The sequence below is a fragment of the Pan paniscus genome, chromosome 9 (assembly GCF_029289425.2).
Source record: "Pan paniscus chromosome 9, NHGRI_mPanPan1-v2.0_pri, whole genome shotgun sequence".
Taxonomy (NCBI): domain Eukaryota; kingdom Metazoa; phylum Chordata; class Mammalia; order Primates; family Hominidae; genus Pan; species Pan paniscus.
In genome coordinates this window covers 48,420,352-48,434,198 of record NC_073258.2, presented here as the reverse complement: position 1 = coordinate 48,434,198, position 13,847 = coordinate 48,420,352, and the positions used below count along the sequence as shown (strand labels likewise).

General features: G+C 44.3%; 1 long non-coding RNA gene across 1 annotated transcript; it reads left to right on the top strand.

The window, feature by feature from the left end:
- Positions 1 to 1,433: 1,433 nt before the first annotated feature.
- LOC130540631 (uncharacterized) lies at positions 1,434 to 11,017 on the top strand. The gene is made up of 3 exons (XR_008954625.2): positions 1,434 to 3,463; positions 7,152 to 7,316; positions 8,844 to 11,017. It is a non-coding gene; the product is annotated as an uncharacterized LOC130540631 (long non-coding RNA).
- Positions 11,018 to 13,847: the final 2,830 nt, after the last annotated feature.

The following is a 13,847-nucleotide window of genomic DNA, read 5'->3' as shown; positions in this document are numbered from 1 at the left end:
GTCTCCTCTCATAGGGTTCTAGTGAGTGCTGAAAGAGATACAACGTGTATAGTTCTTAGCTTTAGTGCCTGGTACATAATAAGCAATGAATGAATGATAGGTAGCTTCCCTGCTTCCTTTCCTTCCTTCCTTCTCTAGCCTTTTCTCTCCTTTCTCCTTCCTGTTTTTCCTTTTCTGCCTCTCCCTCCTTCTCCCCAGTTTTACTTCTGTACTTGAGAAGCGAAAACTTTCTGGAGCAGGAATTCCCTGTCCAAACCTTCCCACTTTCTATTTGGAGGTTGGCACAGAAAAACCAACTCTGCTGAATAAATTGGCTTTCCTTATTGCTAGCCTTTGAAGTGGCTCCCACCCCTGCTGGAAGTTTCTGGTGTTTTCTGCCATGGCTGCCCTGTAGTGAAAGCAGGATGTTCTCTCCACGAGTCAGGGGAGACACAGCCCAAGTCCTAGATCTGAAAAGAGTTATTGGTTCCAAACTATGAAAACTGTAAAAATAAAAAAGTTTAATTAAAAATCTATACAATGTAACATTGTGTTAATTGCATTAATTGTTAAATGTTGTGTTTCTTTATATTTGAAAACAATTCGTAGGTTGGATTTTTCTCAATTTTCCCCGAGTTCCCAAATAGGCACAATAATCACTGAGAAATTATAGCCAATTGTAAATTCAGTGAGTTGTTTGCCAGTTGTAAATTAAATGAGTATGTTTAGCCAAATTCAATAGCAAAATTATAAAAAGCCCTTTCAAAAAATTTACCATTAAAATTGCTAATATGGAATATTTTAAAGTGTTTTATACAATATAAGCCCTCTCTAGGGCTAGAGAAGACGTTAAAATGTCTTGTGCTGTATTTGGGAGGCCATGAACCCTCTTTTTGATTCTTCTATTTTTTTCTCCCCAGGATAGCTGATTTTTCCAGTCCTTTGTGAGACATCTAATATTTACAATTTGTAATAGCTTTGGAAAATATTCACAATGTAATAAAAAATTGCAGGATCTTAAGCTATAGATCAGTTTGATCTCAAGTAGTTTAAAAAATTCATACATGCTTTTTTTAAAAAAAAGACTAGAAAGAATTATACTAAAATGTTAACAGGCTCTCTAGGTGGAACAACATGCATAATTATCTTTTATTTTTTATAGTTTTCATAGTTTTCAAATTTTCTACAATGAAAATGCATTACAATCAGAAAAACAATTTTTGGTAGTTAAAATTTTTTTTTTCTTACTACAAAAGTAATTTATGCTCATTATAGAAAAATCACAAAATACATATAAGCATAAGGAAGGAAAAGAAACATGCAAATTCCACCCACCCAGAGACAACCACTGGGTCCTTCCAGACCTTGTTATGCATACATAAACATTTATATTTTTATCACAAAACAGGATCATTCTGTACATAGTACTGCGTTGAAACCTGCTTCTTTCCCCATAATGTATACTGAGAAATGCCAACAGCACATTTCTATAACGTGATTTTCATGGCAGCATACATTACATTATGAGGATAAACCATAATTTACTTAACCCCTCATTATTAGACATTTATGTTGCTTCCAAAGTTTCTCTATTACAAATAATGCTGTAATAAGAAATATTTTAAAGCACTTAAGAATCCTTTATTTTTACATGGAAATCATAGGACGCTACCCAACAGATATTTATTTTTTCTTTTTTTAATTTTTATTTATTTTATATTATTTATTTTTAATTATTTTTATTTTTTATTTTTTGGGGGATGGAGTCTTGCTCTGTTGCCCAGGCTGGAGTGCAGTGGCGCGATCTCGGCTCACTGCAACCTCCACCTCCTGGGTTTAAGCAATTCTCTTGGCTTAGCCTCCTGAGTAGCTGGGATTACAGGCACACGCCACCACAACCAGCTACTTTTTGTTTAGTAGAGACAGGGTTTCGCCATGTTGGCCAGGCTAGTCTTGAATTCCTGACCTCAAGTGATCCATCCGTCTTGGCCTCCAAAAGTGCTGGGATTACAAGCGTGAGCCACCATACCCGGCCCATTTATTTATTTTAGAGACAGGGTCTCACTATGTCGCCCAGGCTGGTCTTGAACTTCTGGGCTCAAGTGATCCTCCTGCCTCAGCCTCCCAAAGTGCTGGGATTACAGGCGTGAGCCACTGCACCCAGCCCAGATATTTATTTTTGAATGATGCTAGGCTCTGAGGATGCAAAGGTTGTTTCAGTTGTTATTCCTGCTCTGCAGGAGTTCCCAGTCCAGGAGGAGATAGTGGCAGGAGTGACAAACTATGCCCCAGAAAGCCAGGAAAGGCTCCTCTGGCAAGTGACATTGAACTAGGACTTGAAGATCAAGTAGGAGTTCACCAGGCAGACAGGATGAGGTTAGCTGGGATATTTCAACAGCATGGACAACAGGGCATGAGAAAATGGGAAGGTAATATCTTATCTGGAGCCTGTGGTGTGCTGCGTACGTTTCACATAAGTTTTCTCATCCAATTCTCACATCAACTCCACAAAGTAACCATTCTTAGTCCCATTTTCTAGCCAAAGAAACTGAGGTTACAGTGCTTGTTTAGCTAGAGGTAGAGCCAGGATTTGGACACAGGTCTCACTTACTCTGAAGCTCAAGCTCTTTCTTTCTTCCTTTCTTCTCTTTCCCTGATGACAGCAGGGGCAGTTCTATGCTCCCAAGCAAGATAAGAACAAGGTCTAATTCCTTTTCTTCCCATCTGATATTTCCTGGTAGCAAACATTTCCGCCATTTTAAGACCTGTGCTACCCATTGCCATAGAGTAGTGAAGTCCCAGCCTGTTTTGTCTCTTGCAGTAGCCACTCCTTACAGAGCCTGAAAGAGAAGGGGAGCGTCCAGCCGCCATCTTGGGCTCTGTCTTGTCATCCCTTGAACAAGTCTGTCTTCTCTCTTTTTTTTTTTTTGAGACAGAGTCTCGCTCTTTCGCCCAGGCCGGACTGCAGTGGCACTATCTCGGCTCACTGCAAGCTCCGCCTCCCGGGTTCACGCCACTCTCTTGCCTCAGCCTCCCTAGTAGCTGGGACTACAGGCGCCCGCTACCGCGTCTGGCTAATTTTTTGTATTTTTGGTAGAGACGGGGTTTCACCGCGTTAACCAGGTTGGTCTTGATTTCCTGACCTCGTGATCCGCCCGCCTCGGCCTCCCAAAGTGCTGGGATTACAGGCGTGAGCCACTGCGCCCGGCCACAAGTCTGTCTTCTCTTTAATGCCTCATTTGTCTTGGCACAAAGACACATGATTAGGCTCAGAGTGGCATGTTTTGGCAAGGGTGAGACACATTCAGTGGAGTGTTGGGGAAAGGATGGGGTTAGGGTGGAGGCCTAGGGCCAGAGACAGATGGGCCATGCTAAGACATACGTTAGTGACGTTTGTTAGGGAAATGACATGGCTAAATGGTTCTTTAGGAAGAAGAGTCAGGCGCCTCTGGAAGGGATGGTTTGGCCTACAGAGAGAAAACAGGTTATGGTCCAAAAATAGCAATGGCTAACATTTTTTGATTGCCAGACACTATTCTAAGCATTTAAACATATTTTAACTCTCTTAATCCTTGTGACATAGGTACTATTATTATCCCTGTTTTGCAAGTGACAAAACCGAAGTACAGAGACTTTAGGTAACTTGTCCAAGGACACACAGTAAGTGGAAAGGCCAAGACTGAGCCCAAGGCAGCCTACTCATAACTATCAATCTAGTTCAGCTGAATTTTGCAAAACTGAATGAGGAAACGTGTTAGTTCCTTGAAGACAGGGGGCCTGATTAACTACTGTATTCCCATGCAGAGCTCACTTTCTTTTGTTTTGTTTTGAGATGGAGTCTCGCTCTGTCACCCAGGCTGGAGTGCAGTGGTGCAATCTCAGCTCACTGCAAACTCCGCCTCCCGGGTTCATGCCATTCTCCTGCCTCAGCCTCCCGAGTAGCTGGGACTACAGGCGCCTGCCACCACACCCTGCTAAATTTTTTTTGTATTTTTAGTAGAGACAGGGTTTCACTGTGTTAGCTAGGATGGTCTTGATCTCCTGACCTCGTGATCCGCCTGCCTCGGCCTCCCAAAGTGCTGGGATTACAGGCATGAGCCACCGCACCTGGCCTGCAGAGCCCAACTTCTGAAGCATCACGCACTGTCAATAGATACTTGATTAATGATTAAATGTGAAGGCAATTAGTCTGAACTAAAACAGTGGCAGGGTGGTGGTGGGGAAAAAATGTCCCTGAATTAGAATCACAGGATTTGATGACAAGAGTGGGGGTAAAGAGTGGAAGGAGAGGATTCTGGGGGGATGACTTGGAGGTTCCCAGGTTGGTGGAGCAGGAGGAGAGTGGTGTTGTTAATAAGGCTCAGCCTTCCTGATTAGGGGCTTATCAGAGAGAGTTGAGCTTGGGTCATATTAACTTGAGGGTCCTGGGCGCCTCGGCCCTGGCTCCTCATGTGAGAATCATATAAAGGTTATTCTTCTGATTTTGATAGCAAACCCAATAGATTTGCAAACTTCTCACATGCTAATTAAGAAACTAATTAAAACCCATCGGTTCTTAAAGACATATGGTTTATTTAAAGTTGATCCAAGATTGATATTTGGTTAAACAATGTTTTAATAAATCATAGAATGAATTGGCTCTAAGAATACTAGCATGGTGCTCCAATTTACTAGACACTTTCCATGTATTCTTTTTTCCTTTGAAATATGAAAAAAATGAGATAGTGTAGATAAAAATATCTAATGCCTAACGACCATTTAAAGCTAGTTTCCTTCTTGAAGCCCATGGAACTCTGTGGGGTTAGGTATGGTTATTATCCCCATTTTACAGATGAGGAAACGGGAGTAATTAAGAGAGATTAAGGGGCTGGGTACAGTGGCTCACACCTGTAATCCCAGCACTTTGGGAGACTGAGGCGGGTGGATTACCTGAGGTCAGGAGATCGAGACCAGCCTGACCAACAAGGTGAAACCCAGTCTCTACTAAAAATACAAAAATTAGCTGGGTATGATGGCGAGTGCCTGTAATCCCAGCTACTTGGGAGGCTGAGGCAGGAGAATCACTTGAACCTGGGAGCCGGAGGTTGCGGTGAGCAGAGATCGCACCATTGCACTCCAGCCTGGGTGACAGAGCGAGACTCTGTTATAAATAAATAAATAACGAGAGGTTAAGGGACTCATACAAAGTGATTTTGCAAGGAAGTGGAAAAGTCAGGATTCATACCTAGGTCTCCCCACAATTGCTGTATACTAAATCATCCCCAAACGTAGAAGCTTAAAGCAGTAAGTATTTATCATTACATCACAGAGTTGATGAAGATCAGCAGTTTGGGGTGGCCTAGCTGGGACTGCAGTCTCTGGAGGCTTGACTAGGGCAGGAGGTTCCTTTTCCAGGCACACTCACATGGCTTTGGGCAGGAAACTTCAGTTCCTTTGCACTTGGGCTTCTCTCTAGGGCTGCTCAAGACATAGTTTTACCCAGACTGAATGATCAGAGAGAGCGAAAGAGAGAGGGGGTGGGGAGATAGAGGGAGAAAATGAGAGAGTGAGCAAGAGCAGTAAGGCTAGAAATCTTTTTATGACCCATCTTGGAAGTAATATCCCATCAATTTTGCTGTATTTTACTCATTACATTTTTAAAAAAATTTTTGTTATTTTATTTTATTTTATTATTTTTGGAGACACAGTCTTGCTCTGTCACCCGCTGGAGTGCAGTGGCACGATCATGGCTCATTGCAGCCTCGACCTCCCCAGGCTCAGGTGATCCTCCCACCCCAGCCTCCCAAGTAGCTGGAACTACAGGTGTGCACCACCTCGCCTGGCCAATTTTTTGTATTTTTTGTAGAGATGGGGTTTCACTATGTTGTTCAGGCTGGTCTCAACCTCCTGAGCTCTCAAGCGATCTGCCAGACGTGGCCTCCCAAAGTGCTGGGATTACAGGTGTGAGCTACTGTGCCCTATCCTGTATTTTATTTTTTTTGTAGAGATGGGGTCTCACCATGTTGCCCAGGCTGGTGTAGAACTCCTGGGTTCAAGCAATCCTCCCGCCTCAGTCTCCCAAAGTGCTTGGATACAGGTATGTGCCACCACGTCCAGCCCCAGCGTGTATTTTACATCTTAGAAGGAAGTCATTAGGTCCAGGCCCCACTTAAGGGGAGGGAACTTCACCAGGGTGTGAACGTCAGGAGGCAGGGATCATTGGGGACCATCTTAGAGGCTGCCTACCGCAGGCACCCTTTCTACTCTGCCATTCCACAAATTGTCATTTTCATCTTTGCAGCTTCTCCTCATCTCCCATCCTCCAAATAGAAGTATTTTATGAACTTCATAAAGTTGCAATGTGGCCAGTTTGGGGCAATTTATATCTTCTATAGACAACAGCATTGAACTACTTAGCAAACCAGGAAGTGGAAAATGGTTATAAAGGGATCCAATTACTTTCATTGCCAAGGCAGCGTAAAACGCAACATGTGAAAATGGACTTAATTGGTGAAAAATTAATTAGACAATTAAATTTATTTCTGCTTAAATACACTTAGGTGTTAATTGGTAATCTGACTGCAGGTTTATTTTAAGTTACATTTGTTATCTTGACTCTGTCCTTTAAGAAACGATCTTTGTTTAATATGCCGTGAACACTCCTGGTCTTGCCGAGAAACAGTGTCTAGTTCATTCTCATGGTTCTTCTCCAGATAGGACTGATCCGGGTCAGACTGGCCCAGAGGGCAAAAAAGCATTTGCTTCGAAAGCCCCATCAAGAGGAAAATCTTTCTACTGCCAGAGGGACTCTTCTGGGAAGCCTGAGTGGAGAGGTACAGGATTCCAAGTGGGAACTGCGGACTCGTTAGTCTGCCACTCACTGGCTCTGTGACTCTGGGCAAGTTACTTCTGCAGTCTGGGTTTCAGTTTCTCTATCTGTAAAATGAGCTAGTGGGCGTTGATGATGTCTGAGTTCACTTCACCCATAAAATTCCATGATTGTCAAGTACAGGGGTTTCATGACAGGAGGGATAGATTGCAAGGGTTTTCTTTTTCTTGAAAAAAAAATTTCTTAGCCTCATCTGTTTGCTAGAATTTGTTTTAGAGTATTTCATGTGCTGGTTAAACATAGTGGGTTGGATACATTTTAACCTGCGCACTGTCTTTAAATCCCACTGAAATCATGAGGACAGAGAGAATGGGCAAGGGGTCATCGATGGACCGGAGATGGGATGGTAGGGACGGAAACTGCAGGGTCCGCAGAAGGAACTGCTCACCGAAAGCCAACAAGCTTGCCCTGTGGAATCCCAGAAAGGCCCAGGAACTTCGGGACATCACTGAAGGCAGAGTGAAGAGAGGTAAGTGCAAGTCCAGATGAATGAGTGATGATGTTCCCACTCTCTCCAGAGTTGCACACCCCCTCACCACCCCCAGGTGGAAGATTGGGAGATTCCTCTCTGGGGAAAGGAAGCAATTCCACAGGAAGGAGTTCCCCAGTGAAAAAGACAACATGCATGGTGGTGCATGCTGGTGGTCCCAGCTACTGGGGAGGCTGAGGCAGGAGGATCGCTTGAGCCCAGCAGTTCAAGGCTGCAGTGAGCCATGTTAGTGCCTCTGCACTCCCGCCTGGGTGGGAGTGAGACTAATGCAGGACAGGCAAGCCCCCAAATTGGGCCTTAGCCTGGGAGGGTTCTCAGTTTCACACAGGAAAGAATTTAAGGGCAAGCCAGAGGTGTTAGACAGCAACTTTTTTTTTTTTTTTCTTTTGAGACAAAGTTTCTTGTCACTCAGGCTGGAGTGCAATGGTGCGATCTCGGCTCACTGCAACCTCTGCCTCCTGGGTTTAAGTGATTTTCCTGCCTCAGCCTCCTGAGTAGCTGGGATTATAGGCACTCGCCGCCACGGCTGGCTAATTTTTGTATTTTTAGTAGAGATGGGGTTTTGCCATGTTGGCCAGGCTGGTCTTGAACTCCTGACCTCAGGTGATCCACCTGCCTTGGCCTCCCAAGGTGCTGGGATTACAGGCATGAGCCACCATGCCTGGCCTAGACAGCAACTTTTACTGAAGTGGCCGTGCACAGCAGCAGCAGAGGTACCGCTGCTGGCAGAGCGGTGTGCCCAGAGTAGCAGCTCAGAGGCAGTTTATACCCAGAGTAGCAGCTCAGAGGCACTCATGTTTATACCCACTTTTAATTATATACAAATTAAGGGGTGGTTTATGCAGAGATTCTAGGATGAGAGTGGTCATTGCAGGGTCAGGGTTATTGCCCTGGAAAGGGGTGGTAACATCTGGGTGTTGCATGGGAACAGTAAACTGACATAGCACCCTTGTGGGCGTGTCTTATGGAAAGCTGCTTCTGGACCTGTTTTAGTTAGTCCTCAATTTGGTCCGGTATGTGAGCCCCACCTCCAGAGCCGAGTCCTGCCTCCCACCTCAAGACCCCGTCTCTAAAAAAAAAGAAAAATCTGCAGGTGACAAACTGCACCCACTCAGAGCTTCCCATCAGCTTTCAGTGTCTCTCTCTTTTTTGTTGTTGCTCAAGTTAAAAAAATGTTTAAATTGACAAATAATAACTGTGTATATATTTGGGGTACAGTGTGAGGTTTTGCCTCCCACTGAATGTGCACACTCAGCCAAGGATCACTAGACACATGAGGGAAGTCTCTCGACAGGAGGGAGACCACAAAAGATGGACAAAGGAAATGGAAAAGAAAAAGAATCAGAGCAAGGAACGAGAGAAAAAGTCTAACAATTTTTCTCAGAGATGAGAGGATACTGATTTGGGTTTGTGCTCAGATATCACCTCATCAGAGAGACTGCTGGCTACTCTGTCTAAAATAGTATCTTCTCTTACTCCCTTCCCCCTTAGTCTGCCTTATTTCAGGAAGAGAAGACAGAGAAATGGAGGGGAGAAAACTATTAAAATAAGTAATAGGAAAACTTTCCCCAGAAGTGCAGAATCTGAATTTCCAGTATAAAAGGGTCCATTGAGCGCCAAGAACAATGAAGGAAAAAAGGTCCCACTCAGGCCTACGTATCATTGTGAAATTTCAGAACTAGAGGGATAAAGAAAAGATCCTAAAAGCTTCCCGAGAGATAAAAAAGAAGATTTTTACAAAGGATCAGCAATCAGAATTGCCTCAGACTGCTCAATAAAAACATCAGAAGCTAGAAGAAAATAGAGTGAGGCATCAAAATCCTGAGGGAAATGATTCCCACCTATAATTTCATATTCTGCTCAATTATCAATTGAGTATTGAAGGGAAATAAAGACATTTTTAGACATGCAGTTTCTCCACTTGATCTTAGCCCAAAGGCCGAGAGGCAATGACATGCAGTTTCTCAAAAGGTTTGCTTCCCACTTTCTTGGAAAAAACCAAGAAAGAGGGGCCTGGGGAACCAGGGGATCCCAACACAGGAGAGTGGCAGAGGAAACTCCCAGGATGATGGAAAATGGAAGCAAACCAGCCCAGATGGAAGGAGAAGGGCCTGGCATGGTGGCTCACACCTGTAATCCCAGCACTTTGGGAGGTCAAGGTGGGCAGATCACTTGAGATCAGGAGTTCGAGACTAGCCTAGCCAACATAGTGAAACCCTGTCTTTACCAAAAAATACAAAAATTAGCCGGGTGTGGTGGCAGGTGCCTGTAATCCCAGCTACTCGGGAAGCTGAGGCAGGAGAATTGCTTGAATCTGGGAGGCAGAGGTTGCAGTGAGCCGAGATCGCACCACAGCCCTCCAGCCTGGGCAACAGAGAGAGACTCCATCTCAAGAAAAAAATAAAAAAAAATAAAAAAAGGAGAAGGACAGAGGGTTCCAGGAGGATGATCAGTGAGAAAAAAATGGAATGGGTAGATTATCTGAATTTCTTGGTGTGTGGAAATATTAAAAGGCTCTTAGAAGATCTAAGAAAAGTTATTGTTAGGTATCTAGAATAGTAAGCAAATTTTAAAAAAGAAAGAGACCTGATTACTAACTTTAGGGGAAACAAAAAGTTGTACAAGAAAAGAAACATATCTTGGTTTCAATGGGCTCAACTGAATAAAAATCACATAATCATAATAAGATAAACATTTAATGTTAACTTAAGCAAGAGGTATACTACATTGAGTAGAAGAGGGGAACAGGAAGTACTTTAAAAAGCTAACTGCTCATTCGTCAGGCTGGTCCAGAGATGATGGGTCAAACCAATAAATGGAGACGGTGACTAAACCTGTTCTGTAGACATCTGAAGATAAATACCATAAAATACATACAACAAAGTGATTATGGTCACCTCTGGGGCAAAGGGAAGGAAGGTATTACTATTTTTTGTTAAAGGTGTTTTTAGTATCTTTTGACTTTCTTTTTTTTCCAACTTGTATTTCAAGTTCAGGGGTCCATGCGCAGGATGCGCAGGTTTGATACATAGGTAAACATGTGGCACAGTCGTTTGCTACACAGATCATCCCATCACCTAGGTATTAAGCCCAGCATCTGTTAGCTATTCTTCCTGATGCTTTCCCTTCTCCCATGGGACTTTTTGTGTTTTTTATTTACAAGAATTTTTTTTAATTTTAGAGACAGGGTCTCAGTATGTTGCCCAAGCTGGTCTTGAACTCTTGGCCTCAAGCGGTCCTCTTGTCTCAGCCTCCAAGGTGTTGGGCTTACAGGTGTGAGCCATGGCACTCTGCTCTTTGATTTCTTCTGTTTTGTTTTGTTTTGAGACATTGTCTTGCTCTGTGGCCCAGGCTGGAGTACAATGGTGCAATCATGGCTCACTCCAGCGTCGAACTCCTGGGCTCAAGCAATCCTGCCATTTCAGCCTCCTGAGTAGCTGGGACCACAGGCATATGCCACCACTCCCAGCTAATATTTAAATTTTTTGTAGAGATGGGATCTCGCTATGTTGCCCAGTCTGGTCTCAAACTCCTGACCTCAAGCCATCCTCCCGCCTCAGCCTCTCAAAGTGTTGGGATTACAGGCGTGAGCCACCGCACCTGGCCTTGACGTCTTAAACTCAGTGCAATAATTACTTTGAGAAAAATAAAGATGAAGTGTAAAAACTGCACCTCATGTAGACAGCTCACATTTACCCCTCTTTATCTGCCAGTGTGAACAAGAATAAAATCGCTGCTGGAGGGAAGACCTGGCTCATGCTTGTGCTGCTGAGTTTGATTTAGAGGGGCCTAGAAAGGTTGTCCTGCTCCCAAATCTCACCTCTCCTGATGATGGATGTCCTACCATTCTGTGGTGACAGTGGGGAGAGACAGCAGTGGACTGGAGTTAGAGGATTTAGATTCACATTTAATTTCTGCCACGTGTTAGCCAAGTGATATTAGCAAAATAACAGATTTTAACTATCCCCCGAGCACTCACCAGGACTCATGGTCGACCCTGGGAGTACATATCCCTGTCTTCAAGGAGTTTAAGGAGGGGGTGAGTTAGTTTTCTCATAGGTAAAATGGGAATTCATTGATTTACTTATTCAGTAGATACTGAGCACCTACTGTCTGCAGGAACCTTGTATTGAGCTGGGACAGAAAGCCAGGAGCATTTGGCCCCTGGGCAGGAGCAGCAGTGACAGAAGCTTGGGCCCTAGGTGGCCAGACCCGCAAAGCACATGGGGGACTGAGGGACAAAGGGGAGGCCAGGAGCTCACCACCCTGCAGCAGAGGCCCAAACTCAAAGGCATTGTGTGTGGTGGGGGTGCAGGGTGTGGTGGATCAACAGTGCCCACTTCACCCCACACTGGCTGAGCTGTGTCTCTATATTTTCCTTCCGAGAACTATCTTCAGTGGTCTGGGAGTTTAGGATTTTAGAGGAGAGGGTCCTGAAAAAACATCTAGGCCACTCATTCCCACATTTTTGCAGTTAACACATCAGTAACTTTCCCAAACTGACCGGGGAGCCAATCGAGTTACCAACTTCTTACTCACTACATAAAGATATGGAGAGAAAACATGGGGTGATACTCAGCTACCATCTACCTTCATTTCACAAAAGAAAGGGCCACTTCCCATCTATGAAACAGGAAACATAAGTACCATGAAATACTATGCAGCCATAAAAAAGATGAAGCCATGTCCTTTGCAGCAACATAGATGCAGCTGGAGGCCATTATCCTAAGTGAATTACTGCAGGAACAGAAAACCAAATATCACATGTTCTCACTTACAAGTGAGAGCTAAATATTGAGGAACACATGGTCACAAAGAGGGGGACAATAGACAGTGGGGACTACTAGGGGGAGGAGGGAGAGAGGTGGGTGAGGATAGAAGAACTACCTCTTGGGTACTATGCTTACTACCTAGGTGACAAAATCATTTGTGCAGCAAACCCCCATAACATGCAGTTTACCATGTAACAAACCTGCACATGTACCCTCTGAACCTGAAATAAAAGTTGGAAGAAAAAAAAAAAGAAAAAACAGATGCTAGAGGGAGAATAAAACCAAGAAAAACATAATCTCAGAATAAAGGACGGTCTTTTAAATTGCATACATTTAACTTCATTCATGAAACACACATTACCTCAGCCTTATTTTTCTCACTTTACTGCAGCCATGTGACACCGTGGGTGTAGACAAACACCAAACCACAGCTAGCTTCAGGCAACACTTTCCGCACCCTCCCCTCCATCTTATAAGTAAAGAGATCAGAGGTCCAGCCTCCATTAGGTAACTGTGATTACAGCAGAACCATGCCTAAGAAACAGGTCTTCAGCCCTAGGGTCAAGGCTGAGCCTCCATCCTCTTACCCAACTTTCAGTTTCACCACTTGTGCAAGTCGGGTGAGTGGTGAGGAATAGAGTCACTGACTAGCTCTTGGCACCATGAAAGGCAAGAGAAAAACGGAAAGAGAATGACTCACCATTGAGGCCAGTGTCCTCTTTTGCACCTTCCCAACACCCCCCATTTGCCTGCAAGGTCACTCTAAAATAAACCCTTGGATTTAGCTTCCTCCCTCTGCTCCTTTTCAGCCTTTCCCTGGTTTCCTCTCCTAGGGACTTTCTGTGGGATCTTTCTCGGTCTTCGCCCTCCTTGACTTCTGCAGCAGTGAAAGATTTTCACGTTGTTGACTCTTCTCCCTCCCTGAATCTCCTTATCCCCCTGGCATTTTGGTACCAGTATCTGTGGGTTACCCCCTGCTTACTGAACAATTCTTTCTTCTTCACTCACTCTTCTTTCTGCCTTCCAAATGCTGCTTTCCCCTGAGTTAATTCCTCATCCCCTCTCATTCATCATCCTTTACAGAGACCATTCCCAACCTTTTTTTTTTTTTTGAGACGGAGTCTGGCTCTGTCACTCAGGCTGGAGTGCAATGGTGCAATCTCGGCTCAATGCAAACTCCGCCTCCTGGGCTCAAGCAATTCTCCTGCCTCAGCTTCCTGAGTAGCTGGGATTACAGGGGTGTACCACCATGCGCAGCTACTTTTTATATTTAAGTAGAGACAGGGTTTCACCATGTTGGCTAGGCTGGTCTCGAATTCCTGACCTCCAGTGATCTGGCTGCCTGGGTCTCCCTAGGCTGGGATTACAGGTGTGAGCCACCATGCCCAGCCATTCCCAAACTTTTATCCCCAGTGCCATCTTCTCTGCCAAGCTTCAGACTCACGTTGTTAATGGATATTTTGACGTCTTCACCTGGAACTCTGGAAGGCACCCGCAGTAACATGTTGCAAATAGGAAGCTTTATTTTCCTTCCAAACCTGTTCTCCTTCGGGTTTCCCTGTCTTGGTGAATGCTATCACCCCCCAATCTATCTCCAAAGCCAGATACTTCGGAGTGAACCTTGACACCCCTCACTTCCTCCCTGGCAGTTTTGAATCAGTCACAAATCCAACCTGATCTTTCTTAGAAATATCTTTTAAATCTTAAATGTCTTAAACCCACCTTCCCTGGCACTGCC